Genomic DNA, 27,033 nt, shown 5'->3' on the forward strand with positions numbered 1-27,033 from the left:
CGTACACATCAGTTAATTTCCTGGAGCTTTGCCTCCTGTTCTGGCAAAAGAAACTCTCTTTCATAACTGTGCTAAAAGGAGGAGAACACAGTCAGTGTTTGCTCAGCCACATCAGGATTTTGGCATCAGCCCTGCTGGGGGGCTTCCAAGTTCTTTTCCCAGACTTTAGCCAGAAGGTCTAGGATTTAGAGGTGAAGGGTGGGGGGAGAAGGGGGAAGATCCCTTGGTATTGAAGGGATTCCCCACATGGCCCATATATGGAGGCCTGCGTGTCCTTCCAAGTCCTGCTGACGTGAGCCGGGCCCCATCCAGCTGCTGACGTCCAGGGGTGGGTGGGACACCCTTTACGCTTTCTCTGACGCCCCTGTGGGCTTGGCTTCTTCCACTGAAACACAAACATGCGTGCGTCGAGTGTACCGCTTGCCAAACCTCTCTAGGAAGGGTTCCCGGCCCGGCCCTAGATGATTGGAACCAGCTGTGGGCTGGTGCCTTCCACCACAGCTGGCAAGTGGCCAGGTGGCTCCTGCACAAGGTGTTTGCTGCACCTGCAGGTGTTCTTTGTGCATGGTGTGCGTGTGAGAGGGAGAGGGAGCAGGAGACACAAGTCCGAGTCTAAGCTGATCAAAAGGAACACTCTTTCTGTGCAGCAAAGAGCTAACTGCATGGCAGATTCCTTTTGCTAAGCACATAGCAAGTCCCCCCCCCCCCCTTTCCTTGTGTGTTTGTGTGTGAGAGAGAAAACCTGGAAATACTTGTAGCTCTAACATTCTGGGCTAAGTAAGTGATCTTCCATAGTCAGAGAGTTATATTTGTCTAGATTGGGGTGTAACATCATGGGGCACAGGAAGAGACCTCTTCTTTTATTTGAGGTCTGGATACTTTTTGTTTGTTTGTTGGGTTGGAATTTCACAGATCCAAAATGGCTTAAGCAGCCTTTCCCGGGTTTGTGCACTTTAGATGTGTTCGACAAGAACTCCCATCACCCACAGACAAACCAGCCCAAGGGCCCCACTTGCTGGGGATGATGAAAGCTGTGGTATAACTCCCTAAAGGGCACCAGGCTGAGGAACATTGGCCTAAACATCCACTGCTGATTTCAGCAGTAGGTTAAAGCACCAGACCAGGAGATAAAACATGTGGCAGGGAACTGTTTACAAACTCTGTTCTGGAATAACGAATTGCACACAAGTACTCCTCCTATATCAAAGACAACATGATGTCCCTGAATACCAATTACTGGACAGCTAAATTGGGGTGGATGCTGTTGCCCTCCTGTGCTGCTGGTTGGCTTTCCATAGGCTTCTGATGGGCCTCTGTGGGTACACAATGCTAAAGAAGATAGGCTTAGGGTCTAATAATCTAGCAAGGTTCCTCTTAGGATTTTGTGGTTTGTATAAACACTGGGCTCAAAATGGTCTCCAAAACTAGTACTGGCTAAAGGGGAAGGTTGACACTTCAACCACCTGTCAGAAACCTGGTTACATTGTATTAAATCAGAGATGAGCACAGTGCAGCTTTGGGCTATGCTGGCTGGGGTTGCTGGGACTTGCAGTCCAACAGTGTTTGGAGGGCTGTTTGATTCTCATGCTTTTGTTTAAAGACGTGGGTGAATTCTTAAAACAAAATTGTCTTTCTTGTGGAATTGGGTTGTTCCTCTAATCCTGTTGTTTTTTTTGGAAGGCATCACCAGACTCGGTCCTCAGATGGACACGTTTGTACACCTTGTCCTTCACCTGTTGGGCTGTGCCAGGAAAGATGCTTTACTATGAAGCTGGTTCTCTGCCAAATGAAATGGTTTTGGCAGGGCTCCTAACTGCATGTGTCACAGGTGTACATTGTCCTGCATTTGGGGGTGTGGAGAGAAACTAGTTAAACAATAAGAGGTAATTTTAGGTCAGGATGCTGTCCAGGGTAAAGCCTCTTTCAGTTGTCTCTTTCAGTATTTTCCCTTCTGCATAATTAGGAAGGGATTTCTCCCCAATCCATAACCTGCGGAAAACTTATAATTTAAGAGGCTTCTCTCTTTCAAAATAAAAACCAGTTTAGCATGCAAGGACCTTGGAGAATTCTGTCATAATGATCCCTGGCCCTAAGGTACAACACTGCCCTAAGTGGCAAATTCTGGGAGATATGACAGCAGGGTGTTAGAGGAGAGAGCTGTGTGCCAAGAAGTCTGCACCCCCTAAGGCAGCCTTCTGTGTTGCACACATAGTGAAGGATGCACACACACCCATCACCAGTATTGGAGAAGGATTCAGCTGCCAGTCATGCTGCCTCTTATGAATAGAATAGGAAGGGGGCGCCATTTTCTTCTTTGCCATTGGGAACAGAAGGTCTTGAAATGGCCTGATGGTTTCTTATAAACATCAACTGGCTTTCTGGAATGATTTGACCAATTTGATGTGAGTCAGTAAACAAGATGGATGAGAAGATTCAAGATTCATCTTAATATAGTTGATATACTGGCGAATGAACTGTGAACCAGAAACTGAAAAGGTTCAGAACTAACATTATAAAACCACTGGAAACCAGGACACAAGTATAATCTTCCTCTGATACAACAGTACTGCCCATGTCCTAGAAACCAGCTACAGTATTTTGCTCTGCTCACCACCCAACTTACTTTCTTTATCACAATTGTATTCCATCTTTCTTTCAAAGACCTTGGGGTTGGCCACCTTAGGACTTATCTCATGATATTAATGTAATTAAAGTTGCAACAGAATAAACCTATTGAATATATGTAATTTACTCTAGTGTTGGCTCACTATTTGACAATTGATCCAGAGGTTGGAAGTACGTATAGGATTTAGGTTTTAATATCCTCACAAACTTGTGTAGTAGTTTAGGTGGGGGAGGGAAGTTGTGTGGTTCTCCACATGTTGTTGGACTGCAGCTCCAGAACTGATGACCTTTGGCTATGCTGGCTAGGAGGTTGTAGCCCAACAACATCTGGAGGGCTGAAATTGGTTTAAAATCAGAATGTGATTCTTTGGCTGCACCTGAGCTACAGAATTAATGCAGTTTGACACTGTTGTAACTGCCATAGCTCAATGCTATGGAATTATAGATTTGTTTAGCCTTCTTTGTCAGAGAGATCCGGACTCACCATAAACTGCAAATCCCAGGATTCCATAGAATGGAGACATGGCAGTTAAAGCAGTATCAAACTGCATTATTTCAGCAGTGCAGATGCAGCCTTTGCTAAAGGGAGATCAGACCTGGGCCTCCCTGATCCAAGTTTCATCCTGTGTTTATGACACTAGCAAATCTTGGAAAAAACCCTTTTGGGAGATTACAACTCCCAAAATTTTCTAACCAGCATGTCCAGTGGCTGAGGAATTCTGATCATTGTAATCCAAAAAAGCAATTTTTCCAAGCTCTGGAAACTAGACTAGCTTTTATAGTCCTAAATTTGGGCACAGGTCATGAATCCTGACTCCCCACTTAGTCTCCTGGAATCCAAAGGAACTGGGAGCCTCTCTTGGTCCTGAACATGTTTGGTAACTTCAACGGAGTGGGGCACCTGCTCTCCTGGGAATGCCGTCTTGGCTCCTTGGACATTTCTGTACTATCTAGAGCATATCAACAAGCCACAGTCCTAGCCAGGAACTCCAAGCCCCCTTGACACATTCCTGTCCAGAACACACAGCAGTTGGCTTGGAGGATTTTGTACTTTTTACTAATCTGCACCTGGACTGCTGGGCAGGGCACACAGTTGTCTGTTTCTCAGCTGTTCAGTTTGGTTCCTGAAGCTCCAAGATCAACATGAGATCAGACTTTCTGTCTATTCTGTAAAGTGAGAGGCAGCGAACAAGGGAGCCAGTAGGCTGAGCTGATATGGTCAAAGCAGAATTGCAGGGATCTGACTCCATCTACAGCAGGGCTAGGTAATGGTGGCCCTTCCAATGTTTCTTTGCCTACTACTCCCATCTGCCCTAAAGTCAGCCTGGCCACTGACAACAGCTGATCGGAGTTGATGCCCAGTAATATTTGCAAGGGCCCCATGTTGCCCGTTCCTGATCTAGGGGAAAAGCAGCTTTTGTGTGTTAGAATTTAAGCACAACAGGCCTGAAACTATTTCACTGTGAAGAGGGAATCTCAAGAGCCAAAGGACTGTGTATACTTGATACAGGCCACCCATTTGGCAATCCCAGTACTCATGAGACTTCCAGTTTTCCTCCTCCCACTTGGCACTTGAGAACTAATGTACAGTTTTTCCTGAATTTGTTGTGAAGTGAGAAAGGTACAAGATGGTGCATGACCATAAGCAGAACTTAGAAAACTTACTTTTCAGACTGCAGAATTCCCTAGTTAGTGTGGCTAATGATGAATTTTCAAAGGCTAACAAGGCATTTTATATAGTTTTTAGAGACTAGGTGGGGCATTATCACCCAGTAGGTTGCTCAGGTACTGGTTCCTGCTTTCAACAGGAGGTACTGCATACCCTGATAGAATGTATGAGGAGAACCAAAAAATCCTTAACTAAACCCATTCACTGTCATAAACTGGGCATTGGAGCCAAATTTGCCTTCACTGTGGAAGAGCTAAGTAGGTTCACCCAACAGCCATTGAAAAGACTTGTGTCAATGTGCCCATGAATATGAGAAAAGTCAAGTGAGAGGTGGTCAGAAAGAGGATGTGTTCTGCAGCCCTTTGCAATCACAGAAGCCTCAACCTTTAGTTGTCCAAACGTTTTACACTTCAGCTTCCAGAACCCATCATCATTTGCCATGTTGAAGGAAGCTTCTGGCAGCTGGAATATACAACAGCTGGAAGGTCAGTGGTTGTTCAAGGCCAGCTAGATTCAAAACAGCACGTAAAAGGTTTGTGTCCCTTCTGGCTCAACTGCCTGACCAACACAAATTGTAACAATGCCACAGAGTCCTTTTGTGGTGGTCCAAAGGATTCTGGAGCCTTCCTCCCTTGCAATGGCTGGTTGAGCCTGTTAGGGGCAATTCAAGGTAGATTATCTGATTTCCGATCTCCCATCACCCATGTTGCAATTCAAATGAATCCTGTGCTGAAATTGCCTGCCAAATCAGAATATTCAGTTCTATTACAGTACTTAAAAAAAAAATCCAGTTAGCAAACACTTAAATTAGCTGTCTTAACTAACCAAAAGCCTACCTTTAAAAAAAGATGCACACTATATAAATTTTGCTAAATGCTAATGATGATGCACAGTGCAGTACCTCCTCTAAACAGTTCATATGTGAAATGAAGCTACTACCCAGGAGGCCCAGCTCCTTGAGATCTTTCTTGACAGTGATACCTTGAACAAGGCATTGACTTTCAATCCCAACAGACTGGGATCCCAGTCTCAGCATGAGAAAAAGAAAGACACAAAATGAGTGTTTGATGGTGGAAAATCAGGAAAAGATAGCTGGTACAGAAACACTTTTAGTAACAAAATCCACAAAGCAGCATAGATTTCTTGGGCAAACCAAATCATTTTAGTGACAGTGACTAATTTATTGCCTTCTCTGGTGAGTCTCAGCCACCCCCAATTCCAAGATTAAGTCTGATGCTTAAATCAGGAACATTCTGAAACCAAAAGCTGTCTGAGAACATACCCTGAGTACCAAGCTTGCAACTTATTTTTTTCTTTAGAACCAGACTGTGCCGGAACAGGGTGCGTAGCTGAGTTCCTTTCTACTGGGCAATTCAATGTGATTGGCAGTACATGGTGTTGCTGCGGATGTTAACATGGGGTTCATCCCAGCAATGGAGGCAGGGCTGGTCACTTGCTTGCTGCACTCAGCTGACTAGTAAAAGGAATGGTCGTCTTAGTTTAACAAAACCACAACAAAAAAGGCCTGTTTCCCTTCCATAATTGGCATCCATTTGGAACAAAAAGTTCTGAACTACTATAATCAATTACTACTTATGGCTCATAGTGATGTTCAGATTTACCTCCAGGCAATGGCATGCTGCTCTCCAAAATCTAAAAAGTGTTTCTTTCCAATATCCTCTAAAATTATTTAGAGCAGGGGTGGGAATTGTTTGTGGCCCTCCAGATGTTTTTCCACTCCAACTCTCAGTAGCCCTTGCCAGCAGAGCCAGTGGTGAGGAATAATGGGAATTGTAGTTCAGCAATATCTGTAGGGCCACACAGTTACCACCTGCAATTTAAAGAGATGCCATCATTGTCTTTTTATATATACTAATAACAACCTCAGTTCCCTAAGGACTAGTATCTATGAAGCCTAGACTGCAACATCCATAGTGCAAGACTAGAAGTATCAGCCAGCTTGAAATGGGATCTAAGGAGGGCTCAGAGTAGCCAAAAAAAGAACATGCAGGGGACAACATTGAAAGGATGCATCCTCCCCATTCACTCTTTGCAGAAACCCAGCTAATGGGAACTGAGCATGCTCCGCACCTGCAGAATACTGGTAGGGAGGGGGATTGGAAGGGACTGTCTAGAATCTTAAGTCTTACGTTACAAGTCTCACTTGGGCACCATTCACACTACTCAGTTATTGTGCTATGGTTCCTCTTTAACTGCCATTGCTCCATCCTATGAAATCCTGAGAGTGACAGTTTAGGGAGGCACCTAGAGGATCCTGGGCCAGGGGGCTCCTCTGGTGCCTCTGACCAAACTACAAACCCCAGAAAAATTCTGTACAATGCAGCCACGCCAGTTTCAAGTGCAATTATAACATTGCAATTGTGTAGTGTGAAAGGGAGCTTGTTTAACTATGCCAGATATGCTGGATGATTTCTATCTTTCCTCCTAGAAAGTTTTGGGGGGTTTCCTGATGTTGTGGACACCAGTTTCTATAATCCCTTACTATTGTTCATGGTGGACAATGGTAAGGGATTATAGATTAGTTCAGATTTTTATCCTAGCTGCCTTCTGAGCTTGGTCTTCTTTTGTGATCCTAACGTTCCTGAGCCAGTATGGTGTAGTGGTTTGAGTGTTAGACTACGACTCTAGAGCCCAGGTTTCGATTTCCACATGCAAACCCACTAGGTGATCTTGGGCAACACATGCTCTCAGCCTAATGGCAATGGCAAACCTTCTCTGAAAAAATCCTGCCAGGAAAACTTAGGCCTGTTACAGACTGCCAAAATAAAGCTGCTTTGGGTCTCTTTGGAAGTATGCTGTTTAAATGATGCATGCATCCTAAGAATCCGGTAGGTGCACCAAAGCTGCACTCCAGTGTTTAGGAATGGAGTGTGGCTTTGGCGCGACCTCCGGACCCTTAGGACCCATGCATCATTTAAATAGCATACCTCCAAAGAGACCCGAAGCAGCTTTATTTTGGCAGTCTGTAACAGGCCCTCATAACCAGAAATCAAAAATGACTTGAAGGCACACAACACAAATTCTTGAATTTGTTGCTGTTATATAGTGAGCCTTTGATTATACACAGTTCCCATTTTGCAGTTATATATCGGTCAAGAGTGGAACCTAGTGTACTGGGTGTGTACCTAACACCTTTCTCCCTGTGACAACTTTTAGCAATTACTGTACTTTGAGGATGCGGGAGGAAGGGTGGCTCATGAAACGCAGGGAGATCTGACTAGGTTTCCCCTGTTCCTCCCCCAGAGTGGCAAGCCACATTTCCATGTCTGGAGGAGGGGGGAGATCTTGCCTCATCCTTAGACATCAGTAAGTCTGCAAGCCTCAAACCACTACTCACTCTGAGGTGCCCTTATTCACTTCAGTGGAACTTTCCATTGAAGCCATGGAAGGTCTAGGCTGCTGCATATACACGCCTTTGAAATACGTTATTTCTTTGCATCTCTGTGAGGTCTACCACCTAGCCAGTTTATTTTTTACCTTTTATGGTGCTACTCTCTTCTTTCAGTTGGAATCACCATCAATTGTATTTTATTTATAAAATCATTTTCTACAAATCATCTCAGTCATTCTCCTTCTGATAGATCATATCAGATTTCTGTCCTTTCTTCAAGGAGCATACAATGACTTTACAGGGGGCTAGGTTATTTTGACCCTTCAACACCTATGAAATATTACCCAAGGTCTGAGTAAGCTGGGGGGGCAGGGTCACAGTGGTCCAAATACTATCCTTTTTTCATCACAGGGCCTTTCTGGTTATTTGATAATTTAGGGATAGCCATGTTGGCCACACAGCAAAATACAATAAATTCCAAAATCCACAAAACTGTGTTACATTTATAGAGCCTACTGAAAAGCACAAAATATATTGTGCAAGTTTGCAAAGCTCCACTGGCTTCTTCAAACAGAGGTGTTAAATATCATACAGAACAAGAAGAAAATGACAGTGTTAGAGTGACAGGCCTATTTTTTGACTTATGGTGTTGCTTTTGTATGCAAAGGGATCTTGTAGTACCGTTGAGGCTAATGGAAAGAAAGAAATTGGTAGCATGAGATTTCGTAAACTTAAGCCTGCTTCCTCAGCTGCATGTTTTAAGTAACTTTTCCAAGCCCTAATCATTCCTTTGCATAAGTTCTTTTCATGACCTTAGTATTATGTTGGTATTAACTGAGACTTTGAACCATTAAGATGTGGGGGGCAGGGAGTTGACTTTAGCTCCATACAGACAGGCCAAAATAAAGCTGCTTCGGGTCTCTTTGAGGCATGCTGTCTAAATGATGCATGTGTCCTAAGAGTCTGGAAACAACGGCAAAGCCACGCTCCAGTCCTAAGGTTGTGAGATATTTAGCCTTCTTTGTCAGAGGGCTCTGGTGCCACAAAAAACTAAAATTCCCAGGATTCCATAGCACTGAGCCATGGTATCAAACGTTTTCTTCAGCGCAGATTAGACCCCCGGTCAGAGTTGACCAGTGTTCTGACTCAGCATCAGGCAGCTTCCTCTATTACTAATTATTTTTAACTAAAAGACTGCCCACAATCTCTTTTAGAAGCAGGCTTTGACTATTCCTGGATAGCCCCACACATACACAACCAGTGATCTATTTACCAACCTAACTTGGAAGGGAGGCGGGGGGGGGGGAACCAGGACATCCTTAGTTCCATTCTACATTCCTTAAATTTTAGGGTTTGCCCTAAAAAGCCAATGTTTTGAAAGTGATGGAAGGAACCAAGGGCCGATTCCCCTTCACAGCTGCTGTGTTGGGATTCCCGCCAGGCACTTCAGCTCCAACATGCAATAAAAACGCATCTTGTTACGCAGTCGGCTTTACAAACGTGAGGCCTTTAAGCAAACCCAGAGGCTGCCCAAGCTAAAAATATTTTTAACAATAGGAAAATACATCAATCTTTCCAGCTGCTGAGTTTTCAGTGTTTTTTATGGTTGCCCTATAAAATTCCACTTGGAGGCTACAGGCCTAATGTATTGCCAAGCTGGAGAATTTTTTGGGATGGCATGTGGGTTTAGTGTGGAGGCTAGATAGATTAAAAACTGGCAGGGAGTGGTCTCCTTTTTGTATCACTTAAACGAAAAGCTTTACAATGACAGAATTGTTTAGTGTTTTGGGGCCCACTACTAAAACAATGGTCTTCGAGGGGGAGGCAGAACTTTGCAGCTTGATTCTAAAATTGTCTACTTAAACAGTGGAACTGAATTCAGTTTGACTTAGGCATGCAGAGAGTTTCATCCTTCAGTTGTATACCCTCAAACATTTTATAGATGAAAACTAGACACATGTAGCCAAGCAACATTGGAGTGTGGTCAAGATGGCAAAAGTTATTACAGTCCATATCCATGGATTTCTTATGCATGAAATCAAGCATCCTCATTCCACGGCTTGAAAATATTTTAAAAATATATAAATTCCAATAAGCAAACCTTGATTTTGACATTTTATATAAGGGACATCATCTTACTGTGCTACTGTAATCGATGGGACTCAAACATCCATGGATTTTGGTATCCGTGTGTGTGTGTGTGTGTCCCCTGGAATCAAATCCCAGCAGATACCAAGAGCCCACTGTAATGATGAGGAACAGACAAAGCAGGAGAGGTTGCAGCAACTTGCTTTTGCCTAAGCCCTCTGGGTAGGGCAAGATCCCCCCTCCCCCAGTGAATGGAATACAAACTACTTTTGAGCTTTGAACTCACTTTGCAGCTACTGCAGTAAGATGAGCTTAAAGGGAGAAAATGGGAGTAAGAGAGAGAAACCGTGATATTTTAGAAGCAGCTGAAAATGTGGGATGACATAGGATTAATCAGGACTGTTCCTGCCAATTCAGGACAATTGGATGTGGTTTACTCTAGGTGTGGGATCCATTCTCCTCGCGGCTCCAGAAGGCGTGAATTAGCATCTAGGGATAAAGGGGCATATTTCTGCACTGTACATTCTTTTGGCACAGAGCATACCAGTTTTTAGGAGACAAATGCCCAGTATTGTTATTGGTTAGTGGCCTTCCAGATGTGGGACTACAATCCCTGTCTGCACTCAGCATTAGCTATGCTGATTATAATGGGCCAAGGGGGAGTTGTAGGGCAAAAATATTGGAAGGACCTCAGTTAGCCATCTTTGGCCTAGCGCTTTTGGATTGTGGGGATTCTTGCACAGAGTACTGGACTACTTCAGGAAAGTAAGGATATATATTCAGGATCACTTAACACAGGATAGGTAAGGAATTCAGAGTATGTGCTCTTGCTCTGGGAATTAATTATATAAAATCATAGAATCATAGAATCGTAGAGTTGGAAGAGACCACAAGGGCCATCCAGTCCAACCCCATTCTGCCATGCAGGAACTCTCAATCAAAGCATCCCCAACAGATGGCCATCCAGCCTCTGTTTAAAAACTCCAAGTAAGGAGACTCCACTCCGAGGAAGTGTGTTCCACTGTCAGTGGACCATAGGGATTGTAATGTTTTATTTATTCCCCACCCATTATCCCTTCCCCCTCCCCCCGATTATTGCCAATTATTGTCAAAGAAACTGAAAAGAACCTGTCAATATCTTAATACCTTTGGGCAAAAGTATGGTGTGGTCACACCTTGAATACTATTGTACTACTCTGGTCATTGGACCTGAATAAATGGATATTATTCAGTTTGAAAACACAGGCATCTACTCTGTATAAATAATGCAGTAGGACACCACTTTAACTGCCATGGCTCCATCCTACAGAAATTCTGAGATTTGTAGTTTTGTGAGGCACCAGCACTCTTTGGCAAGGAAGGCTAAACACCTTGTAAAATTACAGACCCCAGGATTCCATAGGATGGACCTGCAGCACCTAAAGTGGTCTCAAACTACATTATTTCTGCAGTGTAGATGCATACTCAATTTAGATGAAAGGGGAGGATGACAGAAGTGTGTAAAATTATGAAGGGTGCCACTAGAGTAGACAGGGAGTCATTTCTCCCTCCTTCTTTTACCGTACTAGAATCTGGGGATCCTCCAATGAAGCTGAACAGTGCAAGACTCGGAACAGATAAAAATAAGCATTGCTTTACACAGTGCATAATAAAACTGAGATCTTTTTCACCACATGATATGATGGCCGCCAATGTGGACAGTTTTAAGAGAAGATTAGAAGAATCCATGGCTTTCAGTGGTGACCAGTGATGATAGCTACTGTATCTAGTGTATGACATTTGTTTATTTATACTCCACCGTTTCTTCAAAGCTGAGAGTCAAATCATCTTATAAAATAGAAAGAGAGACAAAAATGTATACAGCTAAAAGCATAGAAAAAGCTACATTTGAAATTTTATTAAACTATCTATCGAATAAAAAACCATTTAAGACATACCCATTAAACAGCAATTTTTTTTAAAAATAGCATAGCACAGAAGATGTCAGTGGCAAAACCCTTCTGAAGGAACTTGTCAAGAAAACACCATGATAAGTTCGCCTTAAGGTCACCATAAGTTGGAAAATGACCTCAAGGCACACAACAATAACAAAGCACAGTAATAAAACAATCAGTTTACAAAAACGTTTTGAAGTAAGATCTTTATTTGCCAGTGGAAGGGTTCTCTCTTCTTGTACTGAAGGCCATATGCCTCTCAGCATCAGCTGTTTTAGACAGACCCTTGGACTGGTCCAGCAGAGCCCTTTGTATGCTCCTGTGAATCTAAAGTTCCCTTACCCATGGGCCATGCTTGTACTACAGCACACTAGCTGCACTTTATTTGTAGCACATAGCTTTCTGCGAAGATGCTTCTGTTTGTGTGAAGCCAAAGGCTTTCACAGCCCATAGTTTTTATGGGGTTTTGGGGCATTGTGGCGTTGTTCTGGAAGAGTTTATTCAAAATATCAGGAATAAACTCTTCCAGAACATGGCCACATAGCCCGAAAACCCCACAAAAACTATACTTCTGTTTCTTTCTAGAGATAAACATGATTTTGCAATTGTGAGTGCTGGGTTGTTGTTGGGTTTTTTTAATTGTTTTAATGTTTTCAAAGTAGTGTTTTAATTGAATGCATGGTTTAATGCTTTTACAAAGCATTGCTTTAGATGTTCTGTTTTAAGTGTGTGTGTGTGTGTGTGTGTAAACAATATTATATTGTAAGCCGCTTTGAGTTCCATTTGGGAGAAAAATGGGATAGAAATCAAATAAATAAATAAGGTTGGTGGTACATTGAGACTACTTGCATAGTGTTTGGTCTTATGAAAACTTGGTAGTCTGTTGTTCAAGTGAAAGATAAATGCTGTTTCTTTGCGTATGGTTTCATACAGGTACAATATAAGGAAAGTGAAATCTGTGTGTATATGTTGATTTTTATGCAAAAACATGCTATGTGAAGTCGAAGGCTTTCATGGCTGCCATCCATAGTCTTTTGTGGGTTTTTGGGGCTATGTGGCCATGTTCTAGCAGAGTTTCTTCCTGACGTTTCGCCAGCATCTGTGGCTGGCATCTTCAGAGAATGAAGCTTGCCCACACTAGTTCAGTGTTAATATTTTGTTTTACTGTTATAATCTGCCTTGATGACTTGCTATCGGTAAACAGGATATAAATTGATACAAAGGAGAGGTCAAGATTCCAGAACAAACTTACAGTAAGTTGTGTGAACTTGTGCCTTCCCTGAAAGGGTAGTGTGGAGAATGGAGAGTGGCCAGAAGGTTCCTTGTAGGAGGGCAGAGATGGGCAGCTATGGTTGCCCTGGACTCTCCAGGGGTAGCAAGGACTGCCAAAAATGACTCCTCCAAACCGGAAGCGTCCCAAAGTGACCTCTGGTTTTGAAAAACTAGTATCTTTTGATGTTTAGCTGTGCAGCGAGAGGCTATAACCTGTTTAATAGGTCCAATGCTTCCAGGAAAAACAATGCACTCCTATATTTGCTCAGAAAAAGGTCAGTCCGGGGAATCTGGAATAGTTAATGTCCTCAAGAGTAGCTTTTGTGGGTGAGCATGTACAGCCCCCAGGTTGCATTTTACTGCCACCCCCCTCCCCCCGAATGTTAGAGATATGTCTCTAAGGAAACTCGCTGGGAGGCAGCAAAATACCTCTGAAAATATATTTATGGATGAGGCAGGCAATGAAAGCCACTCCGCCAGGGACAGGTGCACAGCGGCACGTGCGGGAGCTGACCTAGTTCTTTGGACTTCTTAGTCACCCTTGTCTCTAGTTTCTTTTGCACACCAGGGATTCCAGCAGGCTCCTGCCCAAAACAGCCAGTCAGCTAGAGATGGGGATGGAGGAGAACTGTTTTATTGGGCTCTGCCGTCCTTTTCCGTGGGCCTGTTATTATTAACCACTTTAGGGTTCCAGTGAACTTCATCCACATGGTTGATTTCAAGAAGTAGCCCTGTCAGTCTCTTGCAGCATTAAAAAAAAGGAAGGAAGGGGGGACAAGAAATGTAGCAGCATCTTTAAGACTGACTTGTTTTTTTATTTTTGCATGAGCTCTCATGGGTATAAACCCACTTTTCGAGATGCATCACAGAGTAAAGTTGTTGCATATTTCTTTATTTTTCCCCCTCCTCCCCCTTCGTTCCTGCTTGTCATGGTTGATTTCAATCACTCACTGTATCTTTTTAGGAATGCAACAGATTAAGTGACTAAACATTTTAGAAGGAAAGCCAACACAAAGAATCCTTCATTGGAAAGTGAATTTTAAAGGCAAAATTAAAACTGCTTCAGCAGCAATCATCATCTTAGAAAAGCTATTTCTCCCCTGTGTAGGAAGTGAGGATACTTGACAGAAAAGTATGCATCACCTAAAAACTTAGAGCCCATTCACACTAGATGGTTATAGCATTCTGATTCCACTTTAGCTGCCATGGCAACATCCCATGGCAACTGGGAGCTGTGGGAGCGGCTTTTAGGATCCTCAACAGGAATTCCTCCGGTGCCTCTGGCCAAACTACAAATCCCAGGAGGATGCCATAGGCTGGAGCTGTGGCAGTTGGAAGTGGAATCAAAGTGCTATAACTGTACAGTGTGAATGGGACCCCAGTTTTCTACTTGCCTATACACATTGTGTATCCAAATGCCAATGGATCCATCTGTGAAATCAGCTAGAATGTATATGATTTTAAATAACAGATCAGTCTGTGGCATGATATTATTCTTTTTGTTGTTGTTAATTTGTTGATTTCGTTGGTTTGTTGATGTTGGATTTTCAAAGGTACACACCGCCTTTTACTTCATTGTATCAAAGGTATACAGCTCATAGGGAAAGCTTTACAATAGCAGCTGGTTTAAGCTTATGCTAAACTTTAAAGGCTGAGGTTCCCAAGCAGTGTCCTATCACACACTGTCTGACCTGCTTAGCTCCAGCGATGTGGCTCCACATGTGCCTTATTAGTTTATTAGACTGAGGCCTGGCTGAGGACCAGTGAACCGTGCTGCAAGAAAGCCAAAAACCTGGAAACATCTCTGTGTTGCTAAATGAGGCTAAGACAGGGCAATGACTGGTCGGCTAAAATTAACTCTGGAGGATTGCATCACTGGGTGTCTTTAGCAGCAGCAGGGCACACAGATATGAGGGAGGAGATCAAAACTTTATCACCACGCCAGGAAAAAGTGTAACACACCCACTCCAGTGTGTTCGGCTACTAGAGAAAACGTAGGTGTAGGGCCAGTAAAACGGAAACAAAATGTCATCCTTGTCTCTGTATGTGTACAGTGGGCCCTCCACATTTGCTGGGGTTCGGGGCACAGGACACCCATGAAAGTGGAAAAAACGCAAATAAAAAACCAGCATTGGAACACCTCTCTAGGCATCTCTAGGTCCTCCAGCACAACTCTATGGTCAACATCTGCCAGAAGCTGACCACAGAATCATGCTGGAAGGCTGACAAATACCTAGAGAAGTCTTTCCTCTCTAGGTCTTCCCGTGTGTCTTTTTGGCACACGTTGACTGCAGAGTTGTGCTGGAGAACTTAAGAGATTCCGAGAGAGAACATATTAATCAAATCTGCAAAAGTCAAAGCTGCAAATGTGGTGTTCCTGCTGTGTGCCATTGAGTTGGCTTATGGAGACCTCATGAATGTAATGGGATTTCCTTAGCAAGGGATCCTCTAGACGTTGTTTGCCATTGCCTTCCTCTGAAATACAGCCTACTGCAGTGCTACTTGAAGTGGTGGTCTCTGGGCCAGTGCTGGTCCCCATGCCAGTCTCTGAATTTCCAACACACACAAAAAAGAAACCATTATAGCTAACAGGCACATATATGGTGCCACTTTCTGACACACTGGGGGCAGAGAAATTGCCAATCCCCCTCAAATAGCCTGAGAAGCAATGGCCTGCAGCACCTGGTATTCCTCAGTAGCCCCCCATTCAAGTACAGTGGGCCCTTGGTAGCCCTTGGGTTGGGTTGGGTTCTAGAAGCTCCTGTGGAAACCCAAATCTCTAGGCAGGGAACTGTCTAATTAAAGATAGTAATTGTATGCCACTCTGATAGACTTTAGGGCTAAAGAGTGGGATATAAATACCATAATAAATAAAATAAATACAGTGTCATAGTAAAATGGAGTCTCAAATATAAAATGGCAAAACCAAAGTGTGCGTCTTGGAAATTTTTTGTGTGTGAATATTTTCAAGCTGTGGATGATGACTGAGTTTGTGGGTGCAGAGTCTGTGGATACTGTACTAACTGGCCCTGACCCAGCTTAGTGTCCAAGATCTGAGGGGATCTGGGGCCTTCAGGGTGTTTAAACCCTGCTCTTATCTATTGTTGCTGCTGCTGCTGCTGTGTGCCTTCAAGTTATTTCTGATTTGGGTAACCCAAAGGCAATCCTGTCACTGGGTTTTCCCTGACAGGATTTGTTCAGAGGGGGGTTGGCTTTGCCTTCTTTTGAGGCTGAGAGAGTGTGACTTGCCTAAGGTAACCTGGGGGTCACCTCTGCTATGATTTAAAGCATCGGCCTGCCTGTTGTGGTGGTTGGGTGCCTTCGAGTCATTTCCGAATTTGGGCGAACCTGAGTCCAAGTCCATATATTTGGTAGATCCAGTTTGAGACTGCTTTAACTGCCCTGGCTCAATGCTAGGGCATTCTGGGAACTGTAGTTTTGTGAGACATTGAGCCTTCTCTCTCAGAGAGCTCTGGTGCCAATAAAAACTGCAATTCCCAGAGTTCTCCATCACTGAGCGAAAGCCTTTAAAGCGGTCTCAATGATTTCTGCAGTGGGCTCTGTGTGTGTCTTGGGTATGAACTGGGATTTTTGGTGGCATATTGGTTTGAGCGTTGGGCTAACACACTGGGGAACCAGGATAAGAATCCCAGCTCGGCTGTGTAAACCCACTGGGCGCCCTTGGCCAAGTCACACTCTCTCAGCCTCCTCAGGGGAGGCAATAGCAAACCCCCTCTGAAGAAACCAGCCAAGAAAACGGCCAGAGGTGGGCAATGCCTTGAAGGCCTATCAGGAGAAGAAGGCTGCATTTGGAGCCCAGCAGAGGCAGGCCGCCTCCCTCCCTCCCTCCCTCCCTCCGGAGGCCGTGGGAAAGGGCAGCCCCGGTCAGGGCCCCGAGGAAGTGGCGCCAGGGCCATGCAAGCAGGGCCAAAGCGGAGTATTTCTGCCGTGTGGACGCAAGCACGATGTCGCCTTTGTAGCGCAGGGAGGCATGTCTCTATTTATTTCCTTATTTATATCCCACCTTCCTCTCATTACAGGGACCCAAGACGGTTGTCGTTGTTGTTGTTGTTTTCGGGTGTCTTCAAGCCATGTCCATCTGTCAAAGGGGATGCTTTGACTGAGAGTTCCTGCATGGCAGAATGGGGCTGGACTGGATGGCCTCCACGATTCTATGACTTACGGAGACCCTCAGAGAGCCCTATCATGCGGTTTCCTCGGCTAGCTTTGTTCGGAGGGGGTTTGCCCTTGCCTTCCCCTGAGACTGAGAGAGGGTCTTGCCCAGGGTCTCCGTGGCTGAGCTGGGATTCGAACCCAGGTCTCCCCTCTTGAGGCTGAGAGAGTGTGACTTGGGGCTGGGATTGGAACCCAGTTCTGCCGAGTCCTGGCCCAGCGCTGAAACCCCTCCTGCTCCTCCTGCTCCTGCTCCTGCTCCTCCTCCTCCTCCTCCGGGCAGCGGGGCTATTTTTAGCCGGGGGCCATGATCCGGGGCCCTATTTTTAGATCAAAGGGCTGGGAGGCGTGCGTCAATGGAACCCCGCGTGCGTCACCCGCGCCGACATTCCGCGCCCTCCCCCCTCCCTCCGCGGGCGCCGGAACAGACCGCCCCTTTTCGCCTTATATGGCGAAGGCCGGAGCCCGGCGCGTGCGTCACAGGATCCCCCCCTCCGCCCCGCTGTGCGTCACAGAGGAGAGCTTAAGAGGATCTCCCTCCGCGCGACGACGCCACTGACGCTGCCGCCGCCGCCGCTGGGGAGACCCTCTCCGACGCCACGCTCTGCTCTGCGCTCCGCTCCGCTCGCCTTCTGCAGCAGCAGCAGCAGCAGGAAAGGGCAGGCAGCGCTCTCTTTCTCTCTCGGGACTCCGATCGGGTACGTCCATCCTCCTCCTCCTCCTCCTCCTCATTATTTACAGTGCTTATATTATTATTACTTATAGTGCTTATATTATTATTGTCATTATTATTATTATTATTATTATTATTATTATTATTATTATTTATTGCCTCTCAGCCATGGAGACCCAATGGGAGACCTTGGGCAAGTCACACTCTCTCAGCCTCAGAGGAAAGAAAGCAAAGGCAAGCCTCCTCTGAACCCAGCTGGCCAAGGAAAGCCCATGCCTTAGGGTAGCCCTAAGTCACAAATGGCTTGAAGGCACACTATTATTATTATTATTATTATTATTATGTCTCCACCCAAGTTCTTTCTGCAAAAAAAAGGGGGGAGCTGCAACGCGTTGCAATGAATGGATTTGGTGGAGAAGGGAACTTGAAATGGATTTAGCCTGTGCAATAGAGAGAGAAGAAATATTGACAGGCTGGGGGGGGGGGCTTATATTATTATTGTTATTGTTGTTGTTGTTATTTCTTTTATTTTCCCTGTGCAAAAGAGGGGAGCTGCAGGGCAGTGCAATGGATGAGTTTCGGAGAGAAGGGAGATGGGAACTGGCTAGCTTGGCACGATGGAGAAGCAATGTTGAGAAGCAGGGAGAACTCTGTCTGTCTGTCTGTCTGTCTTGTATTTACACCCCTGTCTCCAGCGCTGCTGTCAGAGCAAATCACTTGTTGATTTGACAGTTCCCTGCCCTCAGGCTGACAAATCTCAGAAGTTGGTCTCTGTGCAGATTGTGGGGATGGGCAGAGGGAGCTTGCACAATGAAAAGTTACTCTGCGGGAAGGGATTTGGGGTTTGTGGGGGGGGGGGGATGCCTGGTTAATATATATGTTTCTTCCTCTCATGCATGGAGCTTTGCAGCCCATAAAGCTTTTCTGGATAGCAAAGAGGAATTGTGGCAGGTGAAGTGTAAGCACCGGCTATGGCTGCGCATTGAAAACTTTTCCCCACCACATCCTTACTGTGTCACTTGGATATATCTCAGTGATGCATTTTAAGGGAGCATTTCAACCACAGCCATGGCATCCAAACTGCGGGATTAATCCGGTTTGGCACCTTCACTTGAACTGCCATGGTTCATTAAAGCTCTGGTGCCACAACAAACTATATTTCCCAAAATCCCATAGCACTGAGCAACGGCAGTTCAAGTGGTGCCAAACCGGATTAATTCTGCAATGTGGATGTGGCCCAAGGAGGTGTGTCTGGGCTTGCAGGTTGGAGAAAGCGGAGCCTGTCAGGTTCTTCCTGGTGGTTCCTTTTCTATAAAGGATAGGATTTAAAGCATGGTGGTGTACAACTTCAGAAAACTCGTACCCCTGAATCTGCCTGGGAGGATTCATTTATGGGGACAGCGGAAATAATTTCGTTTTGGGAGGAGGGGTGTGGAATTTTCCTTCCTCCTGGGCTTTGAAGGCTTCGAGTGCAAAGTGGTTTTTGGGTGGGAAGGATCCATAATGGTGCACTTGTTTCAAAAGTGCCAGCTTTCCTCGTCCGCATTTGCGTTTTAAAGGATGAAGTTGCTGTAACCTGAGCTGAGTGGGAGTTTTGGCAGATGCCGTCCAAAAGTGACGTTCAAGTGGCAGGGGTTTTGTTTTTACAGTTTTTATCTTCTCTAGCCTTGATGGTGGCAGCCGAACAGCCTGGCAGGAAAAGTTCTGCAGCTTGGGATCAAAAGCGATGGGAGGGTTTTGGTGGCGTTCAGGATTCAGCCTGATGTTTGAGAGGCAAAGTACAACATGCAGCCGGTGGGTTGTGATGAAATACATCTAATAAAGACCACCCAGTTGCAAGGCTTCACCGGAAGGCTGCAAGTGCTTCCTTGTTCCACCCATGTTTTGGGGGGAGAGAGAAGAGGGAGATAAATATCTTAGCAATATATGTCGGCCCCTTGGGTTGTTAGAAATCTGCAGCTCTCAAGTTACGCAGAAGTTTGCTTCATCAGGCTGACTGTCCCCTGCCTGGTAAAGACTTCTGCCTAACCTGCAAGCTTGCAAGCTTCTGCACAAAGCAAGAGAGAGAGTTTCAGGTTGGTTGGTTTGTTCTGAAGACAACTGGATCTCATGGTGCCACATTCAGGTCTGCAAGGTAAAGCTCCCTCCTTAGAAAATGTCCACCAGGAGAGCTGATCCGAACCAGATCATGGAACAGTTACTTTATAAAGCGTTACTACATAATATAAAAGGTTCCTTTATAGAGTACATATTCCAGAATCCCCTAGTCCCTACAGCTACTGGCTGCGCCCTTCATGACACTTAGACTCACTGAAATTCTAAGATGTAAACTTATCTTGATAATAGTCCCAAACCAACATGTCCAAGCTTACTGCTTTTGTATTTCCCAAAGTGTGAAAATTGTCACTTCATTCTGTGAAGGGTGGGTTGTGTTGGATGGTACAGGGAAGACGTGAAGCCTTCTTTTTTCTAGCTGTCTGATTTCTTACTACCATTACCATCGCAAAAGAGATGCTCTTCTTCACTAAAAAAAAAAAAAGGGGGGGGGTTGATTTACAAAGCAGCTTGGTACCAGCACAGGTGGTGAAGGGCATAAATCAGGAAGGGTTCCATCCTGGCCTCTTTCATGTGGGCTTGCAGTTCCTGGCATGTGCTGAGCAACAGGTGCAGCATCAAATTCGAGCACCTGGCAGCCCACTCTCCCCCTCCACCCTTCACAGCTCCCAAGGCTCCTCTTGTTTCTAAGTTCATGTACAGAGCTTCAAAGACTGGCACAGCCGACTTGCTGCACTTGTGTGTTTTCAGTCATCCTTCTTCCAAATGGAACCACAGACACCTCGCCTTACAGTCTTGGCCACATCAAAAATGTAAAGAGGGATGGGAAACTTCTGCAAACCTGGGGATGGACAAGTATAGATAACTTTTATTGCTTCAGATTGGATCCAGCCTACATTATACTTAAGTTCTTGTTTTTGTTGTTTGCCCTTGAGTCAGCCTCAACTCTTGGAGATGTCTCATCCATGGGGTCTCCATGACCCCCTGCTCTCCACTGTTCTGCTCAGGTCCTGCAAACTCAGGCCTGTCATTTCCCTGATTGGATCTTCATCTGGTGTGCGGTCTTCCTCTCTTTCTGCTACCCTCTACCTTTACTAGCATTATTATCTTTTCTAATGAATCATGCCTTCTTATGATGTGACCAAAGTACAATAGCCTCAGTTTGGTCATCTTGGCTTCCAGGGAGATTTCCAACTTAATCTGTTCAAGGACCTATTTGTTTTCTTTTTGGCTGTTGGTATCCTCAGCACTCTTCTCCAGAACCATGTCTCAGATGATTTGATTTTCTTTTTATCTGCTTTCTTTCTTTTCATTTGAACACGATGATGTGGAAACAGTGGCTTGGATTATTCTAACTTTGGTGCTCACTTGTACATATTTACTCTTTAGGATCTTGTCTAGTTCCTTCATGGCTGCTCTTCCCATTACTAGTCTGATTTCTTGACTGGAGTCTCCATTCTGATCAATGTTTGATCCAAGATATGTAGAATAGAGCCATTGAAGTAGGATTTAAGCAAGTCACAAGTTTGCCTCATTGGTGTTAGGAGCAAGCAGATGTACCTAGGATTGTGATGTCAGATTCATTCTTTAGAAGTGCCATTGAAAATATGTTTGAAAAGCTGTGTTAATAAAGCACAAAACCTGTTTCTGCTTTTTACAGTGATGTTTGTTAGTACGCACAACTTACACACACACATATATATGTCCATCACTTATGGATACAAAATAGAAATTTGAATCACTGTGCAATCAGAGAAGCAATAAAATGCTGTTCAGTAATATGGTAGTTCAAAAAAATGCAATGTTCTTGTAGCAAATTGCAGGTGTGTCTGCTCAGAAGGACAAGTTACTGAATGTAATGGGGCTTACTCCTGGGTAAATCTGCACAAGGAGTTATTAAAGGCACAAACTTAAAAGTCGTGAGTGGAGGATGGAGAGAGGTGGCCCACCTTGTCTGCATACAACAGAAGAGTTTGGCATCTGGGACAAGGCCAACCTCCCTCCCTTCTGTTTAAATGGTTCAGAAGAGAAGCAAATATTTTTGGTAGTCAGCTTTGGAATGGTTTGGCTAGCAAGAATTCGCTCTATAATGTTTTGCTTTTAGGGAAAGAAAAAACATGTGTTTCACAGTGGCAGTAATAGTCTTTGCTGCAAGCCTCTTTAAACTGTCAGCCTTGCCTGCTCAGAAGTAACACGGTAGTCAAAGCGCTGGAGCAGCATGTGTTTTAGTTTACTAGTTAGTGAGGGATTTCTTTCAATGGCTTTACTGTTAAACTTGCTCCAATACAATCAAGTGCAGAGACATTGACCCATCAGCATTGCTTTGGTACTCCAGCAGGAGGTGCTCCTGAGCAGCCTGTGATGTCTAAAGGAGTCTGCAAGCAAACTGGACAGAGCTACAATGAAAATTGTATTGGGAGACCCCCAGCTGCATTGGAGCCCCCAATTCCTTTTGAGGTGTTTCTGACTGCTGTTACAAAACGTATGCCATATTTCAGGTGACTTGTCTCACCCGAGGCAACTATTTTGATATACAAGCAAGCAGAAATCTTTGGAATAACTGGCTTGTGTCAGTTGGTAACTCCATCTGTGCTTTGGTAGTGAGTGAGGGTGTGTGTGTGAGAGAGTTTGGTGTCTGTGCTTGGCTCTACCTTTAAAACAGGTGAGGATTTTCCAGCTATTTCTGATCAGCTTCCTTGAAACCCACCCAGTAAGGAAACTGGGGGAGTTGTACTCTACATTACTGTAGGGTAGTGTTGCCTTCCACGTTTGTGGCTTTGACTTTTGCAGATTTGGTTATTTGTGGGTTTGATTAATATGTGCTCTTTAGGAATCTCAAGGTCCTCCAGCACAACTCTGCCAGAGGTTGAGGAACCTAGACGTTCCTAGAGAAAACACTTCTCTAGCCATTTGTAGGTCCTCCATCATGATTCTATGATCGGGTTCTGGCAGATGTTGACCATATAGTTGCACTGCAGGACCTGGAGATTCTTAGAAAGGTGTTCTCTTAAGTACAAATAATAGTGTGTTTTTTTTAATTTGCAGTTTTTCCACATTCAAGGGGGGGGGGGAAGTGTCCTTCACCCCTAACCCCAGCAAACATGGAAGGACCACTGTATATCAGTTTTCTACCACTTTCATCCTAGGATTTGCCGTTTTGTGAGATAATTCTCTCACAGAGAGCTCTGGTGCTGTAGTTCAAGGGAATGCAATAGAGAATTCCAATTCCCTCACTAGACTACATCTCCCAGGATTGCATAGAATGGTGCCAAGGCAATTAAAGTGGAATCAACATGCTATGATTATGCTGTTTGGATGCTCCCTGTAAAATCTGAAGAGCTAAATGTTTTCCACTCTTATTTTAAGCTGAAGGTGAGCAAAGGGCAGCTCTCAACAAGTTGTTGTATGATAGTCCTGTTTAAATATTTGAAGGGGTGTCATGTTGAGGATGGAGCAAACTTGTTTTCTGCTGCTCCAGAGAATAGGACACAGAACACTGGATTCAAACTACAGGAAAAGAGATTCCATCTCAACATTAGGAAGAACTTCCTGACAGTAAGGGCTGTTTGACAGTGGAACAAACTCCCTAGGAGTGTAGTGGAGGTTTTCTTTGGAGGTTTTCAAACAGAGGCTGGATGGCCATCTGTCAGGGATGCTTTGGTTGTGAGTTCCTGCATGGCAGAACTGGGGTTGGATTGAATGGTCCTTGAGGTCTTCCAGCTCTATGATTCTATGATCCAAACATCCAATTCTATGATTCACGGCCTAGCAGGGCCTAACCAGCATAGTTAAAGCTGAAGAATGCTGGGATCTGTAATCAAAAAAACCCTCTGAGCAGCTGCATTTTGCCCATCCTGATTTTGAAAGAGGAGCACTGGGGGAGCTGCATCCAAACAACCCAGCTTGTCAGAGGAAGAGAAGCACACAGGGAGGTGACTCTCACTGCAACATTATTGTCCATAGAGTCAAGGGCTGGAGAGAGGGGTGGCGTGACTGTGGCTGCCGGCCTGCCATTACGAGAAGAGCCATTTGTGCGTGAGAACAACAAGAATCTAGGAGGGCTGGCAGCTGAGGTGGAGAGTTGCACCCGTTGTCATAGCAACAATGCACCGTGGCTGTTCTTGGGTGGCAAGCAGGGCAGCATGAGAGAGAGAGAGACGGGGAAGGGGCTGATAGGTAGCACTGCCCACAGGAGGAGAAAGATGCTCATCCTCAGAGGCCTTTGCAGGAGGGACTGGCACTCCCTGCCGTGTGCCACAAAGCTTTCTGCTGCAGACCACTGATGCTAACCTCCATCATGTCTGGACCCTGACTCTTTGTGGAAAGAGGGCAGGAGCAAACGCTGGTCCCTTCCCCTCCCCAGGCAGGAGTAGGAGTGTTTCTTCTGCAGCGTGCAGCCAGGTAGGTGGAATATAGGGTAGCAAAAGAATTGGGGGGCCTGGGAGGTGGGATGCCTTCTTTCAGTAATTAGGGCTCAAAAACTACTTTATAGCAGCAGTTGGAAACAAGGGTTTGAGTTGGAAAGATGGATGATGGTTCTCATCAAACTTGGAGCAGACCCACTGAAAACAGTGGGATCTTGGCCAGGCGTGCCCAACTTAGGTTCCATTCGTTTCAAGTGGTCAGGAGAGACATTTTTAATAGGGTGCCACAAATACACCCATGCAGAAAGTTACTCCCCCCCCCCCTATGGATTATATTGCTATCTACCTCAGTTCTTGCCACTTCTCTTTCTTTTTTACTTTTTACTAGCCAAACAGTGATTTTTTTCTTTCTAGTTGTGGTATCTAAGAGATAAACCATAATAGGCAAGTGCCCTTTGCATACTTGTAACACAAGACTGAGCAAGAAGTATCTCTTTTCCTGGGACATCAAACAACGTTACCCTCTGTTCTGGATCTAAGAAATAAACTGAAATAGGCAAGTACCCTTTGCATATTTATGACATAAAACTGAGCAACAAGTATCTCTTTTCCTGGGAGAGGAAACAACTTTACCCTCTAGTCTTGAGGATAGTGCAGAAATAGATTTCCATGGACGTACAGCTGTTAAAAAATTGTGACTACAGTATTTACCACTGTGCCAGTCTAGAGGAAGTCGCAAGGCCTTGGTGGTGTGCTGTCGGTATTCCATAGTAGGACTCCCAAGGGGCAGAAAATCTTGCCTAACCTGCTCTTCTACCTCAGAATATTAGCTAAATGGGGAGAAATCAGTAAGCAAAGCTGTCATGAAGACATTGAGAGAGCCATGCTTGGTTGCTAATGTTTCTGTGTTAGCATTTCCATATATTGTTGGATTGCAATTCCCACCATTCCTCACCATTGGCTATACTGGCTAGGACTCCTGGGAGTTCAGTCGAACAGTATCTGGAGGGCTGCATGATTCCCACCCCTCTTCTAAGTACAGCAGTAATTCATGCAAAGCTGTTACTGAGCAGAAGTCCATAATCTCCTTGCCTCCCCAGGAATATGTACTACTGTTAATTTCCCTAAGGGCAGGGGTGGGCAGTGGCAGCCTTCCTGATGATTTTGGCCTACATTTCCCACCAGCTGTATCTAAGGTGACCAATGCCAAAGGGTTTGGGGAAAACTGTGGTCCAAATACATCTGGTGGGCCACAGTTGCCCAGCTTCTGCTTATGGAGGTCCAGGGCTGGGGGAGGCAGCAAAACATCTGGGGAAACCTATACCCTCCAGATGTTTTGGACTTCAGTTCGCAGAAACCCCAGCCAGTGTGGTTATAACACCTGGAGGGCCAAAGATTGTCTAGCCCTGCAGTGGAAAATCTTCCTAAAATCTTGCAAGCCTTCAGAGCACTGTGACTAGAGCGTGTCCCAACTCTTTGGGTTTCCTAGATCTGTGCAGGCAGATGTTTTCCGTGGATGAGACTGGGGTGGTTTTCATACTCTGAGATCTTGAAATGAGCTGTGCCCCATCCTCCCTACGCATTTTTTTAAAATCCATTTTGATACTTCTGCCCTCAAGCATAGAGGGGAAGTTACTATTATTGGTTGAGACATATCTTTATTTCTGTCTTCCTTTTTGAGCAGAGAACCAATGTGATGTTTGTCACATGGTCAGGCTTGGCATGTGGGATATATATATATATATATATATATATATATATATATTCAAAGCCAATACAAAGCCCCCCCCCCCCCCCGTCCCAATCAGGATAGTAGCAGAGGATAACATGTTAATCACTCTTACCTCAGTCACCATCCCAAACTAGGTTAAAAGTTCTGCACTGGCTACTTATTTCTGAAAACCTATACGCCAGGGCTAACATCATGACAAGTAGTATTTGCTTTGGCTCTGAGAGATTCACAATAGTTGAGTGCCATAGCAGTGGACCCTTCTTAGTAGCTAAAAACCTGCTCTCAAATCTGTCCTTGTACTTTCCAACCTTGGAGCAGTCCCCAAGATTAGATCTCTAGGCAGTGTAATGGAACTACTTAGATTTGCATTACCTCAGGAGACTGGTCCTCTCACATTTGCAGGCGTCAGACCTTCCCCTGGAGGCAAAAAACTAATAAATACTGTGTTATGGAGAGCCCTAGGTAGCATCTGTTGCTCTATTTGAACACAGTAAATCATAATAGGTTCTAACAATTAAGGGACCAAGTTTCTATCTTAGGAATGCAAAATAACAAGCTTAGATGGCAATGGGAAGAGCAGAAGGCATAAAAAATAAGTTGGTTCTCAAGGAAAGCAACTGACCTGGGCTGGCCCAACTGTTGGGTAAATGGAATACTTGTCCCTCATGGCAGGTCTTTTGGGACCACTAAATAGTAAGAAGCCTGTTTCTTATTCTGTTTTCTCTCCTAGAAGGAGTGGGAAAATGTCTGGCCTGTTTGGGTATCTATTCAGATATGCCCAACACGGAATTCATTATCTGTTTGTGGTGGGGGACAAGAATGGCACAGAAATCTTGAGCATTTACAGGTGAATGGGAACAACAAGTTAAATAATAAGATGACAGAAGCCTGATAGTACAGTGGATCCTTGGTATCCACTGGGGTTTGGTTCCAGGACCCTCCTCTGGATATCAAAATCCATAGATGATCAAGCCCCATTAAATACAACAGCATAGTAAAATGGTGTCCCTTATATAAAAAAGCAAATTCAAGGTTTGCTTTTTGGAGTTTATATCCTTTTGGAATATATTCAAGCTGTGAATGGTTGAATCCATGG

The 27,033-nt window shown here is 44.7% G+C and overlaps 1 protein-coding gene across 2 annotated transcripts in view; it reads left to right on the forward strand.

Annotated features, from left to right (window-relative positions):
* Positions 1–27,033, forward strand: part of LOC149322522 (nuclear receptor subfamily 4 group A member 1-like) — a 50,403-nt gene that overhangs the window by 5,394 nt on the left and 17,976 nt on the right. Inside the window, exon 1 of one of the 2 annotated variants that reach the window (XM_089479096.1) lies at positions 17,705–17,811. The exons of the other annotated variant lie outside the window; for it this stretch is intronic. The gene's annotated coding sequence lies outside the window, so the exon portion shown is untranslated. Of the gene's footprint in view, positions 1–17,704; positions 17,812–27,033 lie in introns of those variants that run through there. 2 annotated transcript variants of the gene reach the window in all.

This window comes from Sceloporus occidentalis, unplaced genomic scaffold, assembly GCF_023333645.1.
Source record: "Sceloporus occidentalis isolate IW3139 unplaced genomic scaffold, rSceOcc1.0.p SCAF_1, whole genome shotgun sequence".
Lineage (NCBI taxonomy): Eukaryota > Metazoa > Chordata > Lepidosauria > Squamata > Phrynosomatidae > Sceloporus > Sceloporus occidentalis.